We start from the raw sequence: 22,431 nt of genomic DNA, 5'->3' as shown, positions 1-22,431 counted from the left end.
TGTTTTATTGTGGAGAGAGTTAGATCTATGCATTATTCCTTTTGGGGTAGACAGAAAGACTGCATAAATGTACAATAATTATTAATAACCCAGAGGCTTCCAACTTAGTGGCAATTGGAAATAATCTTTGTTGCATAATTCTGCCAGAATATTCCCACTCTGATTACTCTGTAAATGAATGGCCTACATTTATTTCATCTACAGTTGGATCCTTCACACAATTCCCCCCCCCCAAGTATGTTAAAAAACATTTTCTTTGGCAACTGTGCTAAAAATTGACTAATAGATTTGATGTCATTGCCCTTTCCTGCTCCCACCCTCAAATGTTGGCATCCAAAAGTTTCTCTAAAGATAAAGCCAACTTTGCTTTTTGGAGTGGGGAATTTGAAGGAATGGTTTAACAGAGAGAAGATGTAGGAGTCAGTCATCTGGGGTAGGGGGAAGGGCGTGATTGAAGATTACAACAGTCTCTCTGTACAGCTATTGGCTAAAAGTCTAGGTCAGTTGCCTACCTGCTCAAGATCATCAGCTGACCATCTTCAGGGCCAATTCAGCTATGCATAATCCTCTCACGCTTTAGTACAATCTCAAGTTTTCAGGTGGGAAGTCACTTGTTTTATACCCACACTTGTGAAAATCACACCCCGCACACCATAATGTACCACATCTGAAAGAAGACATGAAAGCAAGTCTTCTCTTTGAAGTGATACATTTTGGCTTGTTTCAAACAAGTGGTTTCCTACATGAAAACTGAGTCCTCTGAGAAGACTATATACAAACTCAGGCATTAATAGTTTGAATCTCCATTTGTCAAAGTACACGACAGAGCTGACATGCTGCCAACCCACAAAGCACAAGGACACCTTCCCAGAACACCTACAATGGCACCATCTCTCTTTCGATCGTTGCCCATGAACCTAAGGCTCACACACTATTCATTCCCTTTCCTCCTCTCCACATGGGAATTACTTTTAAACAAACAAAGAGATCCCCATTATGTTCACACTTGTGCAACTCTACTTAGTTCAAACAAGCCAGGATTAAACTGTTGTTTAGGATCCTGGCTAGTTTACTAACCATAGTTCAAAATAACCAGAGATCCCAAAGTTCAGACATTAACAAGGAATTCTGGTAAGTTTTGAAGAAACAGGTACTTCCAATCTTCCCCTCAGAATTGCATCAGAGGAGAAGAGGGGATCATGTGAGCCCAATCATCATGCATGTAGCATGACCATACATAACACAGGGGTAGCCTGCTACAGGTGTTAGACTACAGTTCCCATCAGCTGCAGCCCACATGGCCAGTGGTCAGAAGGGATGATAGTTATAGTATAAAAGCATATGGTAGCGTGCTGTTGCACTCATGACCTTGTTGGCTTGCCATAGACATCTGGTTGGTCACAGAGAACAAAATGCTGGATTAGATTAGTTTTTGGTCTGGCCAATGGTTAGGGATAATGGGAATTGTAGTCCAGTATCATCTGCAGAATCACAGGCACTTCATCCCTGCACTAAAGACAGCTCTCTTCACACACACTGCACAGTAACCATAGTACATTCCAATGTCACTAGGGAATGTATGCAAATAATCTAACCATATCTGTCTTCTCCATCTGACTGGCATTGCAGAAGGGGACTAAAAATGGGTTCTCAACATTAATTTACAAGCAGACTATGTTAATTTTAACCAAGATTGGGAATAACTGCATTACAGCAGGAAGGTCTGCATGGTTTTGTGGCCTACTCTTGAATGCTTAACCATGGTTCCACTGTTATGATGGAACTGGACCTCTGCAATGTGATGCTGTGATAGAAAATAAACTCCTAATATCATTGTAAGCTGTAGTTTTTAAAATGTTAACTCTATACACCTTAAAACATAACTCAGTAAAATCTGCAGAAACAAACTATTGCCAGACTACTCTTTGCAGAAAGATGCAAGGCAACATGAAGATCTGTTCCTTTCACAGAATACAAAATTATTAAGCAAGATGAAGCTTTATTTGCTTCACGAAATTTCCCCAGTTTACTGAATCATCACTTGCAATAACACATTAACACAGTATATGGTCATATGAATGCTATCAACTTTGGGAATTTTGGTGTTTGTAGATGGAAGCTCAATGAGCTAAAAGTTATCATTAAAGTTCTGCACCAATCTGCAGCAAAACTGGTTTTCAACATTAAGAAATCAAACAATAAGTAAAATCTATCAAAATATACACAGGCATCATCATCAGTTTTTCAACTGGAAAAGTTCAGACTAAAGCTCTTTGAAATAAGATGAAATGTCATAAGATGAAATGTCATAAGCAGGAAGTTCCAACTTAGGCACCACGACTAAAAAGTTCATGGTGGGGAACCAGTGGCCCTCCAGATGTTGCTTGACTTCAACTCCCATCAGCCTCAGTTAGCATGGCCAATGGTCAGAGATGATGTGAGCTGTAGGCCAACAACATCTGTTGGGCTACAAGCTCCCCACCCATACACCATACTATCGTCAAAAGGTAACGTGACCAAAGCCAACACCCATACCAAGATCACAGCTAGAACATATTCAGCAATGTCTGTCACAGTGACCTCATTCAGACCTAACATTAAACATGTATTTGTATTTATACTATGAATGTACTGAATACTGGATTTTTGTCTGACCCCTTGAAAGTGTAGATAAGTTAAGGAGTCTCAGAGCTTTTCATCAGAAACAGCCAACACCTGTTGCTAAGATAGGATTATTATGCATTGAACTTTTAATGTGCTTAATTGTTTTTGTTTAGAAAGTTCCATTCTGCAACACTGCAAAGTTCAATTTACCACCATTGATAAAGCAATCCTCCAAGATCAGATTAGCCTGTAAAATGAATATCAAGGAAAGCTATTCAGTATGAAGAACCAATCATTAAAAAGTTCACAAGCTGAACTCACCAACACCCTCCCTAACAGGGAGACTTCCAGATTCATACCAACTTACTATGACTCCTACTGAAGTCAATGGCACAAGTCTCTCATCACCTTTGGGAGCCAAAACAGGCCAAGATAATAAGCTTCCCCAAGTCTACCTCCCTATATCAACAGTAGTTCTTGTGTCTTGCCTATCCATATGGCTATTATAGGCATGGCCTTAAGCTACTCACCACAAACCAGCCCTTAAGCTATAAAGGTAGAGAGTGTTTTAAATATATATATGGGTGGTGCTTGTTTCCTTTGCCAGCCTATATAAAGAAAGTGTTTTGGTTACTCCTCCTTTCTAGGAATTAAAGATGGGTGTAAATCAATCAGAAAACTGACTCTTTCGCTGTAGCTAAATTTTCAGCATCTCAATACTACTAACCTTTCTTTACCAACAGAAGCGACTGGTTTAACAACTTCTCTTTCACATGATTGTGGCTGCAGTTATTTATTATTGCAAGTTGTGATGAATGCTCTAATGATTTGCATTCATGAGTTAGATATATGTTATCACAGGTTTGTGGGTTAGAAAAGAATCATAGAAGTCAGCTTGAGCAAGGAATAGACTTTCCAGATCTTGTGCTTTGTACGCAGGAATGTATACCACTCCTACCTCAAACTCCCAACTGTCTATGCCTTCCCTATACAATCTCTGGAAGAAAGAGCTAGGGTCTGTTTGAAACTGCCACATTCTCACATTGTGGACCTTCATTAGTCACTGCAGTGGAATCGCTGGACTGGAAACAAACTACAAACTGAAGACTTAAATGCAAATAGTAAAAGCTGGAACCTGCACTCCGCAGCTAGCGGAGAATTAATAGGAGCAGAATCTACATTTCTAAGTGGCAAACTTTGCAGAAGATATTATAGAAAGGGTCTGGGAAGGTTTATTATTAACAGGATATTTTTTGTGTGTGAGAGAGGGGATTAGGATGAAAGGGAAGACATATATATAAATATCCGTCATTGGTTACAAGTAGTTAGGGTGGTATTCTTTATGGGTCAACTCTACGTTAAAAGGGGTTGAGCCTCTGAGGTTTATTCAGCAAGTATGGACCAGTTCAACAACAGATGCAGGACCAATAAAAACTCTCTCTGTTTTGTGACTCTCATTCTTTCAGACTAAGCCAGTGATGTTCTAAAAATCAGTTATCAACAAAGACACAGACACAGACATCAATAAAAATAGCTGGGGAAACATTTGATTATTAAAACAATGACCCCAACAAAACATGTGGTGCATTGATATAGAACAGTTCAGTTCCATTACACAACCCACAGTGAGGTAAATCCACACCTAAATAGACACAAATCTCCTAGATAGCTGTCATAATATCTGAATCCTTGTTAGAAACAGCCACATGCAATTTAAACTTTACTCTTTAGCTACAAGCAAGGACATTGTGCCTGGACATAACCATCTTTCACAGGTTTCATTATGAAAGTGGTTGGGAAGCCTGGAGCTAAACAGAGAGTGGTGAACAACTCTTGGCTTCCACCTATGCATCTTTCACATAAATATTATCTTATTTTTCCTTCGCTTAAACAAACTATAATATATATATTTAATTTCCAAAAACTCATAGGGAGTTTTACATACATATAGGATGAGCTGCAGGTTTGTAGTTTTGAAGTAATGGGGATGGGATCATAAAAAAACACAAGGAAGTTTTTCAAAATTAGATTTGTCATACCATAATTCTCAGGAAAATCCCGGTTTACCTAGAACTTTTACAATTTTAACGTAAGCACAATATCAATATAGTTTTGCTATATACAATTACAATATATGGACATCCAGTTTTTAAAAAACTAAAATCTTAGTAAGAGTTTTTAATTAACTGAAGTATTTCAGAAATGAGGGCTCTTGGAAATATTTCTCAAGAACACCAAGGTTACAACCCAGCCAACAGTAAGCACCTTTTTGACCTATTGAAACCAACTGGAGAATTAAGCAGGTGCAGAACTCTCTACCAATGAAATCCCTAAATCTTAAAAGGGCTTAACGGCAGCTGGATTATGCCCAAGGTGTTTACATAAGTTTTGCTACTTGAGGATTCTCCCCACTTTATTAGCAAGTGTTAAATATCCTTTTGAAAAGCTGAACTGGGAAGTTCCTGCAAATAACTTTTACCTCTCAATCACAAGTCTCTGACAAAATCTTACAACCAAAACAAGGCATGTAAGATATAAAATCCTCTAAAATACTTTTCTACCTACTACCGCCAATTTCTTTTTCATTTAAAGATGGAAACAAAAAGTTTACAAAAATAAGCAGTTGAACAGGCAAATGCAGACAACAACAGACAAACTTGTTTACTCTGAGCAAACTCATTCATGCATTCTCTATGTTGCAGCAGCCTGCATTGTCACAAGCAAAAGATGCTGCAACATTTACATGCTCCCCCCCCATCTTTTCAAGTTTCTAAAAAACTTTTAAATAAATCTACCCTACTGATGCAGGCTTGCTACAAGGCATTTCCTAGATTGCCTTACAAGCCTGAACTAAGATGATAAAGTTTATTTCTCCCCCATTTCTTTCCTTTTTTAAAAAAAAAACCAAACAAACACATTGACTCTCTGGTGGACTTTTGGCAAGAGCTGGAGCTGAATTGTACAGAGCAATTGCCAGGTCCTCCATTACTGCCAAGATGATGGCAAAAAAGTGAAACAGCCAGGCTGCAAATCTCACCTGCCCAGTGAAAAACAAACCTGCACAAACCAGAGAAAGTTAAAAGAACCATGGGAAAATCTTAACTTCTTATAAACTCTCAAACTCATCCTACATCTCCCCTCAAAAAAGGAAAAAAACCAAACAACCATGTTCTGTCCTCCCAAATTCCCAACACCACAAATTACTGTTACAGGAGGAAGCCTATGACTTTATTTTGCTCCTCGGTTTTGTTTGATTTTGTTTAAAATCAAACTTTGGGGTTGTTTTGTTGTTGTTGCTGCTGCTGCTGCTGCTTCCCTCAGCCAAAATCTCTGATGATGCTGAAGGGAGAGCGGTTACCGAAAAAGAAAAGGAAAAAAGGAAAAGAAGGGAGTTTTTAAAGATAAGGAAAGAAACAGCAACAAAGAACCCCAAACCGCAAGACTGGGGAGCTCCCAGCCCGGGCAGTTCAACTAGGCACTCACCCAAATAAAGCTGATGTTGAGAATCTGGATGGAGGTGGTTTAAGGGAGAAAGGGAGGCTGTTGTACTTGGGAGCAGGCAAGAGTCCGCAGCTTCCCTAAAAAGCTGAGCGGAAGAGGAAGAAGAAACTGCAGAGAGCCGAGAAAGCCACTGGGATCGAGGCAGCCGGAGCCTCCATATGGAAGAAGGTTTTTTGGATGACTGAACTCTCAAACAATTCCCTTCTTTTTGCTAACCCGGCTCCGAAGCCTCCCAGTCCTGCCCCCGCCTCCCCTGGCGGAGGAGGAGGGGAAAAGGGAGGAGCCGCAGAAGGGGAAAGGGGGAAATGGAACTGCCAGGGGGGAAAGAAAAAGGAAAGTATACTCAAAAAAAATCACCTTCTCTCCCCCCAGAAGAAGTCCGGAGCGGGATGAGAGCAGATCGCCCTCTTGCACCTGAGGTTTAAAGAAGGGAAGGCGAGGTTTCAGGGGATCGCATAGGAAAACCGACACCACCCCCCCGACCCCCGTCACGGCCTCGCCAATCCGAGAGAAGCGGAAGCTGGGAAAGTTGGGCTGAAAAGTTTTGCAAAGAAAGGAGGAGGGTCTCTCCCTCCCTCCCTCCCTCCCTCTCCCTCCATAGCACCCCTTTGCTTTCTGCAGTTGGTATGTGGCAGTCCTCCGTCAAAGCTCCCGATTGCTATTCATCAGTGCTGGGCTGGGAGGGGGTGTAACGAGGCGAGCGGGGGAATCAGGAGCAGCGTCTTTAACTATAGCGGAGGCTCATTTTTTAGAGCACACTAGACTGATCACAGCAGGCTGTTTAGGCAGGGATGTGGAGAGAGGGCAGATCACTCGGAACAATCTGCCGCGCTGTTGGGGGGGCCGAGAGACCCACGAGGTTGCCTAGATGCGGCTCCTACTAAACAAGTTACCTCCCCTTCTCCTGGAAAGTTAGCACCGCTAACAGAAGCCCCCTTGGATCGCTTCCCTCGATTGCACATAAGAAAGTTTGTTGAATGGTGTGCATTGCGTATGCGACATTGTAGAACTGAGAGCCATCGCGTCTTTCCCCAGGGCATCTTAAGTTATTTGTTTATAAATTTAAACAACGTGCTTATGGCATATTACAAGCTATGGACAGGAACAGGGAGGGTGCAGCCCGCCAACAAGAGGGGACAGGTTGCACAGGGAATTCGATAGTGTAGGCAGGTCCAAAGGACCTGTTCACTGAGTGAGCGGTCGACCAGTTTTGCTTGCACAAAGTTTACGCAAAGGTTAGATTACAGTGGTACCTCTGATTGCGAACGGGATCTGTTCCAGAGGCCCGTTTGCAACCTGAAAGGAACGCAACCTGTGTCTGTGCATGCGCGTGTCACGATTCGCCACTTCTGCACATTCACGTGATTTCATTTTGCACATCTGCGCATGCGCGAGCGGCGAAACCCGGAAGTAACCCTTTCCGGTACTTCTGGGTCGCCGCAGGACGCAACCTGAAAACGTTCAACCTGAAGGTTGATGTATGACTGTATATTCAAACTTTCTAGCATTCACTGATTTGCTCGCAGGGCCATAATGCAAGAGGAAGGCCAGCTAAGGTGAAAACATGATGGAGGGTTAGAAGTAATAATAATATTTGTATTATTTATACCCCACCCATCTAGCTGGGTTGTAAAGGGTTGATAGAGAGAATTTCTTCTTCTCCCATAAGAACTCAGACCACTTCCACAGGACCCACTTATTATGCATTCATCCTGATTTGTTTGCACAAAGTTCACAGGGTGGTTAGACAGTGCTGTCTATTCCATTCATTCTGATGTGTCTCTGGGAGGGTTATACAGCACTGTCAAGCAACTGTCATCCCACACTTTCCAGTGTGTTTCCCCATAATTTTTCTTCTTGCAAAATATGCAATGGCAGGGGGAAGGATTGTTATGCAAGAGCACCAAATGCTCTTTAATTGCCCAAGCTGCCCTTGGAGGTATGTGATTGAATCCCACTGGAAAACAGCAACTGTCCAGAAGCACTCTCAGGGTCACCCAGTGAAATGGATTGGTAGTAGATTCAGAAGTGACAAAAGAAAGCATTTCTTAATCAGATTTCTCCATCTGATATGGCAACTCATCCTGGACCTATGGAATTCATAGTCATGATGGCGATGGCCATTGGTTTAGAATGACTTTAAAAGGATATTGGACAAATTCATGGAGGTTAGTCTATCAATGGCTATTAGGCATAAGAAGCCTGTTGGATCAGGCCAAAGGCCCATCTAGGCCAACAACTTGTTCTCATAGTCACCTACCAGAAAGCCCACAAGCAGGACCTGGGTGTACAACACTCTCCACACTTACAATTCCCAACAACTGGTATTCAGAGGCATATTGCTCTGAACAGAAGCTGAACATAGCCATCCTGGCTGTATGCTTCATGAATTTGTCTTATCCTCTTTTTAAGCCATCCTAGTTGGTGGATATCACCATCTCTTGTGGGAGCAAATTCCATTGTTTACCAATGCGCTGTATGAAGAAGTATTTCCTTTTTTCTATTCTGAATCTTCCAATATTCAGCTTCATTGGATGTCCCCAAGTTCTAGAATTATGAGAAAGAGAGAACATCTCTCTGTCTACTTTCTGCACACAATGTATAATTGTATACACCACCATCCTGGCCCCATTTACTCACCTTTTCTTTCAAATAAAAAGCTCCTAAAATTGTAACCTCTCCTCATTGGGAGGTTGCTCCAACCCTTTGATCATTGGTTGCTCTTTTCTGAAACTTTTCCATCTCTACAATATCCCTTTTGAGGTGGGACAACTAGAAGAATATACAATATTCCAAGTGCAGTCATACCATAGATTTGTGTGAAGGTATTATGATATTGCCACTTTTACTTTCAATCCCTTTCCTAATGTACCCTAGCATGGCATTTGTCTTCTTCATAGCTGCTGCAAACTGGGTCAGCATCTTCATTGAGCTAAGACTCCAAGGTTTCGTCTGTCACCGCCAGTTCAGACCCATGCGCCTATGTGTGAAATTTGAAGTTTTTGCCCCAACACTTTGATCTGATCCAATAGAGCTCTTCTTGCATTCTTACACACTTTTGTCTTCAGATCATGAGACCTGGCTACAAAAAAATTAAAAATAAAATCTTGCAATTAGAAACAGTCTGAAACTGTTTCAGACCTCAACAGGTGACATCTGGTTAAGTATGTAACTCACTTGGTCTACGACCAAAGTCTAAGTAGTCTCAGGACTTCCAAGTATAGCTTGGTCCGTGACCTGGCCATGAGTAGAGTCAATCACAAAGCAAGGATAAGAGCTGTGTTATCCCACTAGTTGTCAAAGAGATTTTAAAGTAAAACATGGAGTAAGTTGACTCCATTTTAGAACAAAATAACATGCCCAATAATTGATATAAATAAGAGTGGTTTTGAACCCGGAGATGGTGTATTTGTCTGAACGCAATATCTCCCTGACCACATGATCCCCATCGAATTCCTATTTGAAAGCAGCATTTGGATCACAGGGTTTGGGGAATTCATGTTCAAATAAATGTGGCTCACAGCTTATTTTAAGCGAGAGACAGGCTAGATCTTGGCCCAGTATACCTGAAGAAGCGTTTCCACCCCCATCATCCAGCCCGGACACTGAGGTCCAGCGCCGGGGGCCTTCTGACGATTCCCTCACTGCGAGAAGTGAGGTTACAGGGAACCAGGCAGAGGGCCTTCTCGGTAGTGGCACCTGCCCTGTGGAACACCCTCCCATCAGATGTCAATAAAATTTACAACTGCCTGACTTTTAGAAAACATCTGAAGGCAGCGCTGTTTATGGAAGTTTTTAATGTTTGATTCTATTTTTAATATTCTGTTGGGAGACGCCCAGAGTGGCTGGGGAAACCCAGCCAAATGGAAAGGGTATAAATAATAAATTATAATGATGATGATGACTCAGGACTTAGCCACACCTCTGTTTGCTCTGCACTTTCCCACCAGGAAACCCAATTTTTAGCACTGTATCAGAACAAACTTCAATAGGGTTTCCCATGAATTGTCATTCATTCCAATTTATTGCTAAAAGGTGGGTTTTCCAGCAGAAAGTGGCACAGGGCAAAGGGGAAACTGCTTGGACCTGTACTTTTTAGGCACAGGACAAGTGGAAGTTTGGATGAGCCCACACTCCTAATCTAACTGTTTAGGGTGAGGGATTATAATCTGAACTTTCTTTAATGAACAAGCTTGTAGTCTATTTACCTTCCCTTATTAATATGAGTTCCATGTGCTGACTGATACTGATTCAGCTTGCAAAGCTGCTTCATGCCTTTGATTCTCTAGGATGGGAGACAGAGATGTTTTTCTACATAACACCACTAGAACATTGCAAAAAAAGGCATGAGTTGTGTGCACATTAAGTTGCATTACCTAGGAATCAAAACTTTGAAAAAGATCCAGGGAAAACAAATAATAAGACCTGAAGCAGGTTTTTTTTCTGCTTTAATGTTTTCTATGGAAGGTGATAAAACGACATTTTTGTTCCCTTACTGGAGTGGAAGCTCTTTTTGATGGCAGTGGTGATTATTTTAAATAAGGTAGTTTAGGCAACACTTTTTAAAGATATATAAATATGAAACACCTCAGTACACACACAAAAACAGACTGTATTGGTGGGAATAAAGATGAACCATGTTAGAGATTCCTCCTTCCCTGTACTGTTCACAAACATAAGAATGTGTGTACAGTATTCACATTCAGAGAAAGTCTCTTTTTATGTTGGTATTAGTTTCTATTTGCGTGAATGGACTCAAAATTTGCCACCTTATTTGTGTTGAATTTCTCAAATGGGACAATGCTGCACCAGATGAACAATCTAATCTGGCCTAAAGTACATTCCTATGGTTTCTTCAGAGTTTCTGTTGTGTTTAAGTGATTTGCTTAGAATAGAAAAACCTCATTAAACTACCTAGTGGGGTTTCACATGTGGCCATTCTTGAAAGTAGATTCACGTAAACTCCTTTTGCACTGCTGGCTAGCTTTTTGCAATCCTCTCATGGTAGGTAGCACATGGATCCCTGCTCTGTGAAACAACATATGTTCGGAATTGTAAGCCCACAAGAGTTTGGCAGGCTTCTAAGATCAAGTCCGATAAATCTTGGTTGGTCTACAGCAGTGGTGGGGAACCAGTGGCCCTCCAGAGGTTATTGAACTATAACTCTCATCAATCTCAGCCAGTGTGGCTAAAGGTCAGTGATGATGTGAGTTATAATACAGCAACAGCTGGACAGCCACAGGTTCCCCACACTGGTCTACACTGAACATCTATTAGAACACTGTTCACATCCACACCATACATTTAAAGCACATGACTTCCCCCCAAAAAATCCTGGAAGTCATAGTTTACCCCTCACAGAGTTTACAGTTCCCAGCACCCTTAACAAGCTATAGTTCATAGGATTCTTTTGAGGGAAGCTGTGTGCTTCAAGGGTGCACTTAATGTGCTTCAAATCCATGGGGTGGGTGAAGTCTCTTGTACACAGACACCTTCCTTGAGATTATTCCAGAAAATCTCCTGCTTTTTTTAAAAAAAACAACCAAAACTATATGAACACACCCAAGTGTGGAATGAGTTCTAGGTAATGCCAAAATTTGTAACCCTCTCACCCGCCGTTCAAAGTTATTTCATGTTAGAGAGCCATGCCAATGGCCTCCTAGAAGGCCAATCAGTTTAATAGCCCAGGGCAGATATTCACACCTAGAATGTTGTCTCTACTAGTCTCTGATTTTTCTTGCCTTTCTGGTACAGTATAGCTTCCCAGGGTTCAATCCTACTGTGGGAGTGGGAATTAACTAGGATTAACAACAAAAGTAAAGAGGTAAGCTACAAGTGAATCAGCCAGGGTGTCTGACAAGTATGTACAATCTTCGTGGTGGATTCTTGGAAATGTGCTCAATATTGTGTCCCCCCCCCCCCCGTCTGTTGTAATGTGTTGTTTCTTTAAGTGGGTGAAGGGCAATGATTTTTCTGCATTCAAAACAAATTGTTAAGATACTAGAGAATGTCCAATATCAGCAACTTCTGAATTCTGGATTTTTCATTGTTGACACTTGCCCTGTAAGCTCCTTGGTGGAGCTTATCCCCATAATAATTTCCAGCTTCTGGCTTGGAAGGCTATTCCCATGCCTTTGCTAGATGCATGGTAGAAATAAATTCAATAGGTGAAGCATCACCCACCATAACTTTGAAATGATGGGGAAAGCAACACCTGGCAAACCTCTCTCTACCATGCAGCTATTCAAGGCACAGAAGAAGTCACTGGGTCATAGAATCTAACAGCTGGAAAGAGATTCAAAGGTCATCAAGTCCAACCCCACGCTGATGCAAGAAATTTACTACTACAGCACCCTTGAGAGGTGTGTTATACTGTGATGTTCTTTGTGGTATTTTGGAGGTAAACACTTCCATATGTCAGCAACAGGATGAGTTAACAACAGGATGAGTTCTCCATAAAAGTTTATGTTCTTAAATGCCATTCTGACCATCTAAGCTTTGTTATTTGGAGGTTTAAACTTGCATGCAAGCATTTTAACACTGACTTCTGAGCATGTGGTTTGCATCTGAAACTACAATAGTACAGACACGGCCTTGGAAGGCAAGAGTGTGTCTGAAGCATATGACATCATATGTAAAACAAAGTGGGACCAGGAAATCTTCACATCCTGTCCACATATAGATAAAAGCTTATTGTTTCTATCACTGCTAACACTTATAATGTCTAACAATGGGAATGAAGCATAATTTCTGCTATACCGATGAGAAATGAAGTAGTTATATTTCAAAATTACCTTTCATCAAAACGAATCAGATCGTCTCAGATTTTGAGCTTGGGGAATTTTGGTATGTTGGAAGGCCTATAACGTTTCTTCTTTTGTGTTCCTTTAATTTTGTTTAGATTCGCATGCAGGATTACCATATTTTATAATCATTATTTTCCCTGGCTTGTATATTCTGTGATTTTAATTTATGCTTTGTCCGTACACCTTTAAAAGGGTCGGTCGATTAAATCTTTAACAAAGGCTTCCTTTTTTTCCACAGTGTTAACATCTATTTAACATCAGTGACTGATTAACAAAAACAGTTTTAAGATTTTCAACTCACTGCTCAAAAATGGATGGCTTCTCTCTGCTTCCCCAGTTACTTCAAAACTCTGCATCCTCAGAGCTGCCGAAACTCCAGCTGTTTGATATTGTGTTGCTGAAGGTGGGGGGCACAGGAGCACTCCAGATGAAAGATGGTGCTGAAAAGAAATTGAACAGTGGTGTTTCGATAAGATCCTCAGTGGGAAACGGGCTCCTTTAAATTTGCTCATTCAGGCTGTTGTGCCAGTGAGATTTCTCATACATCCTGCTATGGTGAATTTATTCACCCTCCCAGGCCATCTAATTCTGAATGAGCAAATAAACAGGATAGTTGAAGTGGGGAGGGAACGAGACTGCACCCCAAATCAGAACCCCAAATCCAAATAGTCATAAACTATGACAAAGTCAGATTCTGATCTGAATTTTGTGATTTGTTTTTATCTCTAACAATGGAACTCAAATAATTACATGCTTCCAGCTGGCAGAAGTTCAGAGGTAGAAATGTACGGTATTGATTTACCACTAAAAAAAAAAAAAAGGGTCTGCAGTTTTCTCAGCACTGTGGGTTGGTTTCTTTGTTTAAGGCCCAAATCGTGAATTTCATATTGTCAAAATGTTAGATTTTTAAACTATTGAAAAGCAAATATTGAGTTTGGGCAGCCAATAACCCAAATGAAAATAAAATCTGGGTGAGAGTTGGACAGAGAATAACAACTGTAGGGTAATGTGTATATAATGTCTACCGGTGAATACATTTTTAAGCCTTTTTTAAAAAATGTATTGTTGGCGTGTTGGGGGTCTCCAGAACATGTTGGTGGTGAGATGATTAAGGAGAGCTTTTATTATTTCATTATGAAGACCAGCTAATCTGAGGGAGACAGCCTGCATTAGAAGTGATCAGAAGTCACTGCCACTGCTATAAGAGAGACAAGGATCACTTTCAGAATGAAGTGAATAAGAAGCCCTTAGCTTAAAGACTTTAGAAGCTGGTTTCACTTTGTTTACTTTTGTTATAAGGCTATTTGTTCGTTTGATAATCCATAGGAAATGGGATAGTTTCTCTCCGGAATTAAACAAACAAACAAAACCTTGTTTGGTCAGTGAAAAGATTAGAAAAGAGTTTTAGAGAAGGGATTCAGGAATTAGACATCTTTTGACATAAAAGCAAGAGAAAATTAAACAAGAAATTAGAGAAGATAAAGACTGAGGGGGGCTGTGTAAATGAAACTGTGGGAGTTTACTTACACATTGCAAAAGTGTCTTGTTGGGTTTTCAAATCCTCCATTGGTGAATTGATCCTGACTGATCTGCCTTGGTGTAAAAATCAAACAACATGGTATTTTATTGAAGAAAGCAGAACAGACTTACGTAGGAACAACTAAAGCAGTGTTTAAAATAGTACAAAAAAATGTAAAGATTTAAAGTCTGACCAAACTGCGGGAGGCAGTGGAAGACAGGAGTGCCTGGCGTGCTCTGGTCCATGGGGTCATGAAGAGTCGGACATGACTAAACGACTAAACAACAACAATTTCTTACACATGGTTTTTAAACCTTTTCACCCAATTGGAAATGTTTTAATAAGCCTGTAGGCAGCTCGAAGGGACGCGGGTGGCGCTGTGGGTTAAACCACAGAGCCTAGGACTTGCCGATCAGAATGTCAGTGGTTCGAATCCCCGCAACAGGGTGAGCTCCCGTTGCTCGGTCCCTGCTCCTGCCAACCTAGCAGTTTGAAAGCACATCAAAGTGCAAGTAGATAAATAGATACCGCTCCGGCGGGAAGGTAAACGGCGTTTCTGTGCGCTGCTCTGGTTTGCCAGAAGCGGCTTAGTCATGCTGGCCACATGACCCGGAAGCTGTACGCCGGCTCCCTTGGCCAGTAAAGCGAGATGAGCGCCGCAACCCCAGAGTCGGTCACGACTGGACCTAATGGTCAGGGGTCCCTTTACCTTTACCTTTAGGCAGCTTGAAGGTGCTGGGAGGTTGACACAACTGCAAGCATTAACAACTCATCCATCCTGAACACTCTCTAATCTCAGGTTTGAAATCTTTCTGGACAGAAGATCTATCAGAAAAAACTCTACCTGCTGCAGAAAAAGTAGGTGGCACAGAGTCTTCCTCCACAAGGAACATTTCTGGTTCAGTTGAGAAAGTGAGCATTGTGTTCTTGGATGTAGAGCTCAGCAGCCTGCCATCCGAAGGGCTACAGGCTCCCCATCCCTAATATATAGCTTTCCCAAGCAGACTTCCATCCAGGCACTGACCACACAGACAACTGTTTAGCTTCAGCAAAATGGCTGCATTATGTGCTTTTAGATCATAGATGTTCTATCATACCTGACCATTGGCCATGTTGGCTGTGCCTGATGGGAAGTAGAGTTGTGTGTCATCAGCACATTGATCACACTTTGCCCCAAAATTCTGAATAACTGCGCCTATTGGCTTGATGAAAATGTTAAACAGCACTGGGGACAAGATGGTACCCTGTGGCACACCACAGTGCAAGGACCATGGAGCTGAAACACAGTTTCCCAATGCTACACTCTAGACATGACCTTGTAGGTAGGATCAGAACCACCAATACACATCCCACAAAGCCAATCCAAGAGGATACCATGGTCAATGGTATCAAGGGCTGCCAAGAGACTGAAGCAGAGTCACACCCTCTCTATATCACTCTTGATATGGGTCATGATTCAGCCCCCAAACCACACCTGACCCCAGGTAATACTGTATACATCCTCCAGGAATATATCCTTCTCTACCACCTGGTATTTGCAACCAGGTGGTAGTTGTTACAAACCATAGGATCTAGAGTGGGCTTCTTCACAAGTGTTTAATGGAAGAAGGCACCACTCTGTCACATAAAGAAACATTCACCACAGCCTGGACCCATCTGATCAACCCTTCCCAACTGGCATGCATCATTGCAAGAATCTTGTCTGCAGCACCGAGCCTCATAAACTGAAATCAGTCCCACAGAGTATGGGAAGACACTGCATTGAACACCTCAACTAGATTCACAACATGGCTTGCAAGGTGCTGCAGAGTTGAGCAACTTTGTCCTCAAAAGTGAAAACCATGAGCAGAGAGAATCTTCTGCGTGCGTAGTTGTGACTATGGGGAATCTCTGCAAGTATTATAACCATGAACGTAAGTTAGGGTCAGGATCTCTTTCTTCCATGTACATTCACTAGAACATCTGAAAGCGGCTTCCAAAAGTGTGTTGTGTGGCAGGCATGGTAAGTTACAATTTGTGCTTGTAGCAAACTATTCAGATAACTTGGCCTCTCTGTAAAATACAATCTGGAAAGAAAGAAAGAAAGACAGTCCACCACAGTTAAGAATGGCCATTTTAACTGGCCCTTGTCTACCATGTTCAATGACTTCGTAATGTATTTATTTGCTTCTGTTTGTCTTTGTTGCTATGATCAGTGCTCCTCCCTTTTTTTGCAGCTTAATAAACTTGAAATTTGAACGATGCAGGCTCAATGTTTCTTTGCTTCTAAAGTTTATATTTTAAAACATAAATTCCATTTTCAAGATGTGAGGTTGTTTAACTTTCCTAATCTTTTCAACTTGTCTTCCCCTCCTTCTGCTCACATCCTGAGTGTGAATCATAGTTGGATTAATCCGGCATGAAGTACATTGTGTGTGAGCAATAACAGACTTACTAAAGTGTACAGCTTTGATAAAAGGCAGCCTTGATGACTTCTGTCAGGAATCCCCCAGAAATCATGTGGGGTGGTGGTGGGGACAAATCTCCCACCAACCAACCTATGCACTGGTTACCGCAGTTAGAGCTATGGGAGGCACCTCAATGAGCATGTCAGGAAATCTCCATAGTGTTTTAAGTCCCCTCAGCCCACCTCAAAGAAGAAAGAAATCTTTCTTTTTCAAAAAAACAAAACAAAAAAACACCTGCCTCTTTCTTTCCCTGCAACGCAAAACATTCCATGGACTGCATGGTGACCTACAAAATTGCTAGGTCAGACCAAATCCCATTGCTCCTGTCCGCCACATTGCCTCAGCAGAAGTGAACCAAATTGTCTCTTCTCTGCTTAGTTGCTAGGGAGGGGTTCATGCAAGTATGTTAATGGGTTTAGCAAACCCTCGGACTATGAGATGAAAGAGACTTGCCAGCTTCCTTAGTTCATCTTCAAGTTGACTCTCCCTTCCCCCTTTCTTTGTCTTTTCTGGCTGATCATGTTCCCACTTCATTACATCAAGTATGCCAGATTTTACCTACTCGTGGAAGGCTGCTTTGCATTGCAGATACTTCACCGATGGAAGACATTTTATCCTTCACAACCACAACCTCTCCCTGTAAAATACCCCTTACAGAGCAAACTTATACATCTCTACTCAGGAGTAAGCTCACTATGCACAGTGAGACTTCCTTAAGCAGCGTGGCTCTGAATATTGGTTGTGGTGGAAGAAGACAAACAGGAGAGTGCTGTTTGTTGTGCTTGGGTCCTGCTTGTGGGTTTTTCATTGGCATCGGCTGGCTATTGTATGAACAGACTGCTGGGCTAGATGGGCCTTTGGTTTGATCTGGCAGGGCTCTTCTTTCGTTTCCATATTCTAAAAGTGTGTTCAGGATTTCGGCCTTAGTGGTTATTTGTTACTATTGAAATACGGAATATTTACCTTATATCAGGCAAGACTATCCGTTTAGCCCAGTTATGCTTTTTCTGACTGGCATTAGTTCTCTAGGGCCTTGGGCTGAGGCATTTCATTGATCCTTTTAACTGGAAATACCAGGGATTGCACCTGAAATCTGTTGCACTGAAAGTATGTGCTCTACCACTGAGCTATGATTCCCCCCTCCCGCATTTAATGTGGAAAGTATTTACTTTGTCCTGTTTTTAGCTGTCGACTCTCTTGATTGAATCTGTCCATTTTGGTTTCTCTTGGCTTATCGTTTTTCAATTTTAAGTTCAATTCTCCACATACCCATGTAAGTTTACAATCTTTTTTTAAAAAAAGTCCTTGTGGAAATTTACCAACGTTTTAGTGCAATTTCTCCTGATATACATATTTTTGTATGTACTTTTGCCGAACATACACATTTTTGCAAAGCAGTTTTCCCTAATATAAAGCATATTGTATGTTATTTTCACTAACAGATCTGTTTGTTTCATAAAAAATTGTTTCATAAAATTTATATGTCTTTATTGTAGAAAAAACACACCTCAAAGCAGTTTCTGTATTTTGCATTTGCCTTCATATATGCATTTCTGTAAAATTACTTGAGCAGAAAACTGCCCTGCAAAAATCTGAGAAGTGAGAATTTCAATTTTCAGTTTGTGCATTGTTCCAGAAAGTGTAAATTTGATAGATGCACCCTTAAATGTGAAATGAATAAAATTTCCTCCTTGTCCCTACTTGTCCCACAGCACCAGGCTCTAAGTCAACTGTTGCTGGTGGCAACCAGCACCTCCATGTAGTATTATCCTTCTCCCCCATAACATTAGGAACACTCACTGTCCTGGCTCTTCTGGGATGAAGAAGTTAAACATGAAATCAGTGTGGTACATAGCCAAAGAAAAGGGACAGCAGGTGGATTGCATGGCTAGGCTAGCTAAGATGTTGATCTAACATGGCCCCTGCCTGCTTGATTAAGAGCTAAAAAAATTCCCCCTCGACATGGACAGCACCTTTCAGCAATCCTGTTAGCCAGCGCTCTTCTTCGGGGGGGCAGTGCCGGTACTGAGTACCTGTGAGTACCCCCAGAAGAAAGCATTGCTGTTAGCTACAATAAAGCCTTTCAGACAGGCAAAAACATAGCTTTGAGGGGCATGTTAACAGTAACCTTTCATGAGTTTTTGGCATAAGTCAGGCTCTCGTTCTAAATCCATATATAAAAACCACAAACACAAGAGGATGAGCAAGCCCATCAGATATAACAACTGCATGTCTTTTGCCTCTTAGACAGCGACAGGTAAAGTGGTTGGTTCAACAGTCTACCTATATTTTTGTCTACCTATATGTTTTGTTACATGGGTATGAAATGAAGTAATATGTTCCTGGCTATACCACCCACTGGGTTCATCTCTAAAGCACTTTATGGGCCTCCATCTCAAAGCAAGCAGAAGAATCAAATGTCCTGCTTAAGACCTTTATATATTGCTTAATTACATTTCTAAGCAATGTATATAAAAATAAACCCTATAGCAAATAAAATAATAAAAAGTCATCATCAAACCAAACATTACCTTAAAATGCCTGCTGGAATAAGAGTTTTTGCCATGTGCCTGAAGTTCAGCAAGAAAGGCGCCAGTCTAACATCAGTCAGGAAGGAGATATCAGTCACAATATTGAATGGACAGTCTTCAAAACTTTTAACAAACATTTCTTTCCTGGAGCTAATTCTAAGAAACTTCAGATATTCTGCCTACATTTTACTCTGCTTCATTTCATTTCATCTCATTGCTCCAACTTTTTACTGACCTGGACCACCCAAAACAAATGCTCTTCCTTCTTGATGTTGAGTCCAGTAGCTCAGCAACCAATGCTTATTTAGGCCATCATTCTCCTTCACAATTCTGAAGAAATTCCACTGCTGTGTACAGACGGGGATTGGCAAGAATATCTTATAAAATGAAAAAGAGAACAAGACTCCTGCTAGCATTCTTCCATAAATTAGCTCCTGCTGCAGTGTCTTAGACATCGTTCTTAAACAGCACCAAAACAATTTAAGTGACTTTGCTAACAGCATGTTCCTATGGGTCCTATAAATCAGGCATAGGCAAACTCAGTCCTCCAGATGTTTCGGGACTACAACTCCCATCATCCCTGACCACTGGTCCTGTTAGCTAGGGATGGTGGGAGTTGTACTCCCAGAACATCTGGAGGGCCGAGTTTGCCTATGCCTGCTATAAAGCCTTATCCAACACTTTAACCATCACACACCACACCAGCTCTCATGGCATTCTGGTGGCAGTTGCAATGGGTTTGTTTATCAGCAACGTGAAGTCTGACAGCCTCTAAATAAGTGGCTCCTAGCACCACTCCCTATTTGCTCTTCCTTTTTTATGACGCAAGCAGAATTGCAATCGACTTTCCACACTATTGAGAAATTGGGCTTTCTTTATGTGAACACCCGACTATGTTCTGTCCATACCAATTAGTGTTGCACAGTTGTTGTGGGTGTGCTCGTTTGAACCTCAGCACACATTCACTGTTAACTCTGGCGGTGGGGGCCATTTTATTACCTTACTCTGTTTATTTTTTTAAAAAGTAGTCTTTTACTTAGTGCTAAAATACTTTTTGCAGGTATAGCACATCTGGATCCCAAGGTGCTTTAAAGTGCTTTAATTGAAGTTGGACATCAATTGGAGAAGTCTGGGAGAATGGAATTATGTTAATTTACAGAAAATTCAGAGCACGCACGCACACACAGTGAGAGCACTAAGCAGCCCCAATTTGTTTTCATTAATATAGATCTCACACAGTTCTGTCAAATCAGAACTGTGTAAAAAATAATCTTTTTTTTAAGAACAAGCAAACTACAGTTTAATCCTGTAAGCAGGAGATGAGTACACAACATATTCAGGATATTTTCTGCAAGGCTCCACCCAGTGTTATCAACAACAAGCACTGTAATAGCAATGCATATGGCGAGTGAAAAAAACAGTAGTGGGTGGAATATCATGTGCCAATTGCACACATAAAATATCTGAACTTCTTCGTATGATAATGCCCCCTTTTAGACAAATCCCGGGAGAAGAGAGGTATGCTGGTGATGTTGTAGATCTTCCCTAAGCTGTGTCCATGTGTGAGTATTCCTCATGATTACTCCTCATGAGCAAGTCACCACAGCAAATGCACTTTAAATGCATTGCTTTTTGAAGCTTAATTCTGAATATATCCGAAAGCAGGTCTTTGACCCCTATGGTAAACCCCGAACCTCCCCACTGAACTCTCATTTCCCACAACCCCAACATTCATGGCAGCTGCTTCCATTTACTAGCATCATTGAGACCCACCAGAAGTGTTCCTATTTGTAGATCACATGTGGCAGTACTGAGAAAAGATACTGATCTTCCTCTGTAGGAGAATGTACTGATTACCAATTCCTACAAGAGTAATGAAAAAAAATCTTTTCATAAAAAAACGTTTTAAAAGCTAAGAAACTTGCTACTGTACCACCAACACAGACAGTCCACATACACATTTCCTGTGTTGCTTGGAGCCGAAACTAGTATTCACAGCAAAGTTCTCACTGACTTGGCAAAGTTCACAATTCTGGATGGCACGCAGCTTTGCCTTCTGCAAAAATTGGTGTGAGCTTGGATTAGCCTGGTGCCACCCACTGCCAATGTTTTTTAATTGCAATATCTCCTGCTGGGAATGTCTGGGCCTAGGTTAGCTGCGAGCCCCTTAAAATCAATATGCACCACAGAATGGGAAACCTGATTTTTCCCTGGCAGGGATGCCTCACTTTATTAAGTTAGGGTCGTCATGTTTATTCTTCCAAACAGCCCCTACATGCTTCCCGATTTTGGGATCGCTCACAGTGCCGCTCTCTCTAAACCAATGTTAAGTTTTATTAAAGGTTTTGTAACTCTCTCTCAGGCTGTGGCCTCTCACTCCTCAGTAGGGTGGCCATAGGTCCTGATTTACTGAGAACTATCCCCTATCTGAAGGAAATATCCAGTCCAAGCCCAGTTTAAAGAAAAAGAAGCATAAGAAGAGACAGATCAGGGGCCTTGAAGCTGCCCATCAACAGCACTTGGACTGAGCAAGCACTCAGGTCACCTGGTCACAATCACCTCACTACAGTGAGATGCTCTGTATTTCTATTACAGTAACTCATTCTAAATTTGCAAGTTTTATGTCCTCTTTAGGGAGGTGATGTGTTTCCTTTCTTTTTTAGCATTTAAAATAAACAACTCATATCATATAAAGTAATACATACCACACAAGTGTCTCGGAAAAACAGAGATCTCCCCTGCCCCCTCCCCTCTGAGAGAACAGTGGCCATTTTGGGTGTTGTGATATTGTGCATTCAGGGCTTTTTCCAAGGCTGTGATCTTGTGCAGTGGCCCAAACTCATGTTTTGGGGCACCATAAGAGCATGACAGGGACGCGGGTGGCATTGTGGGTTAAACCACAGAGCCTAGGACTTGCCAATCAGAATGTTGGTGGATCAAATCCCTGCGATGGGGTGAGCTCCCGTTGTTCCGTCCCTGCTCCTGCCAACCTAGCAGTTCGGAAGCATGTCAAAGTGTAAGTA

General features: G+C 41.5%; 1 protein-coding gene across 8 annotated transcripts in view; it reads right to left on the bottom strand.

The window, feature by feature from the left end:
• The window catches only part of BOC (BOC cell adhesion associated, oncogene regulated), a 75,170-nt gene extending 53,899 nt beyond the window's left edge, over positions 1 to 21,271 (bottom strand). For 2 of the 8 annotated variants that reach the window (XM_083611813.1, XM_083611818.1), the window contains exons 1-4: positions 15,146 to 16,491; positions 14,720 to 14,776; positions 14,439 to 14,618; positions 13,213 to 13,351 (exon numbers count right to left, since the gene is read on the bottom strand). The gene's annotated coding sequence lies outside the window, so the exon portion shown is untranslated. Of the gene's footprint in view, positions 1 to 6,087; positions 6,612 to 13,212; positions 13,352 to 14,438; positions 14,619 to 14,719; positions 14,777 to 15,145; positions 16,492 to 19,643; positions 19,790 to 21,181 lie in introns of those variants that run through there. The other 6 variants (XM_083611815.1, XM_083611814.1, XM_083611819.1 and 3 more) reach the window with 6 other exon arrangements.
• Between the last annotated feature and the right edge of the window lie 1,160 nt (positions 21,272 to 22,431).

This window comes from Podarcis filfolensis (genome assembly GCF_964270895.1).
Source record: "Podarcis filfolensis genome assembly, chromosome: 4".
NCBI lineage: Eukaryota > Metazoa > Chordata > Lepidosauria > Squamata > Lacertidae > Podarcis > Podarcis filfolensis.
The sequence above is the reverse complement of the archived record's forward strand: the minus strand, read 5'-3'. Positions and strand labels throughout refer to the sequence as shown.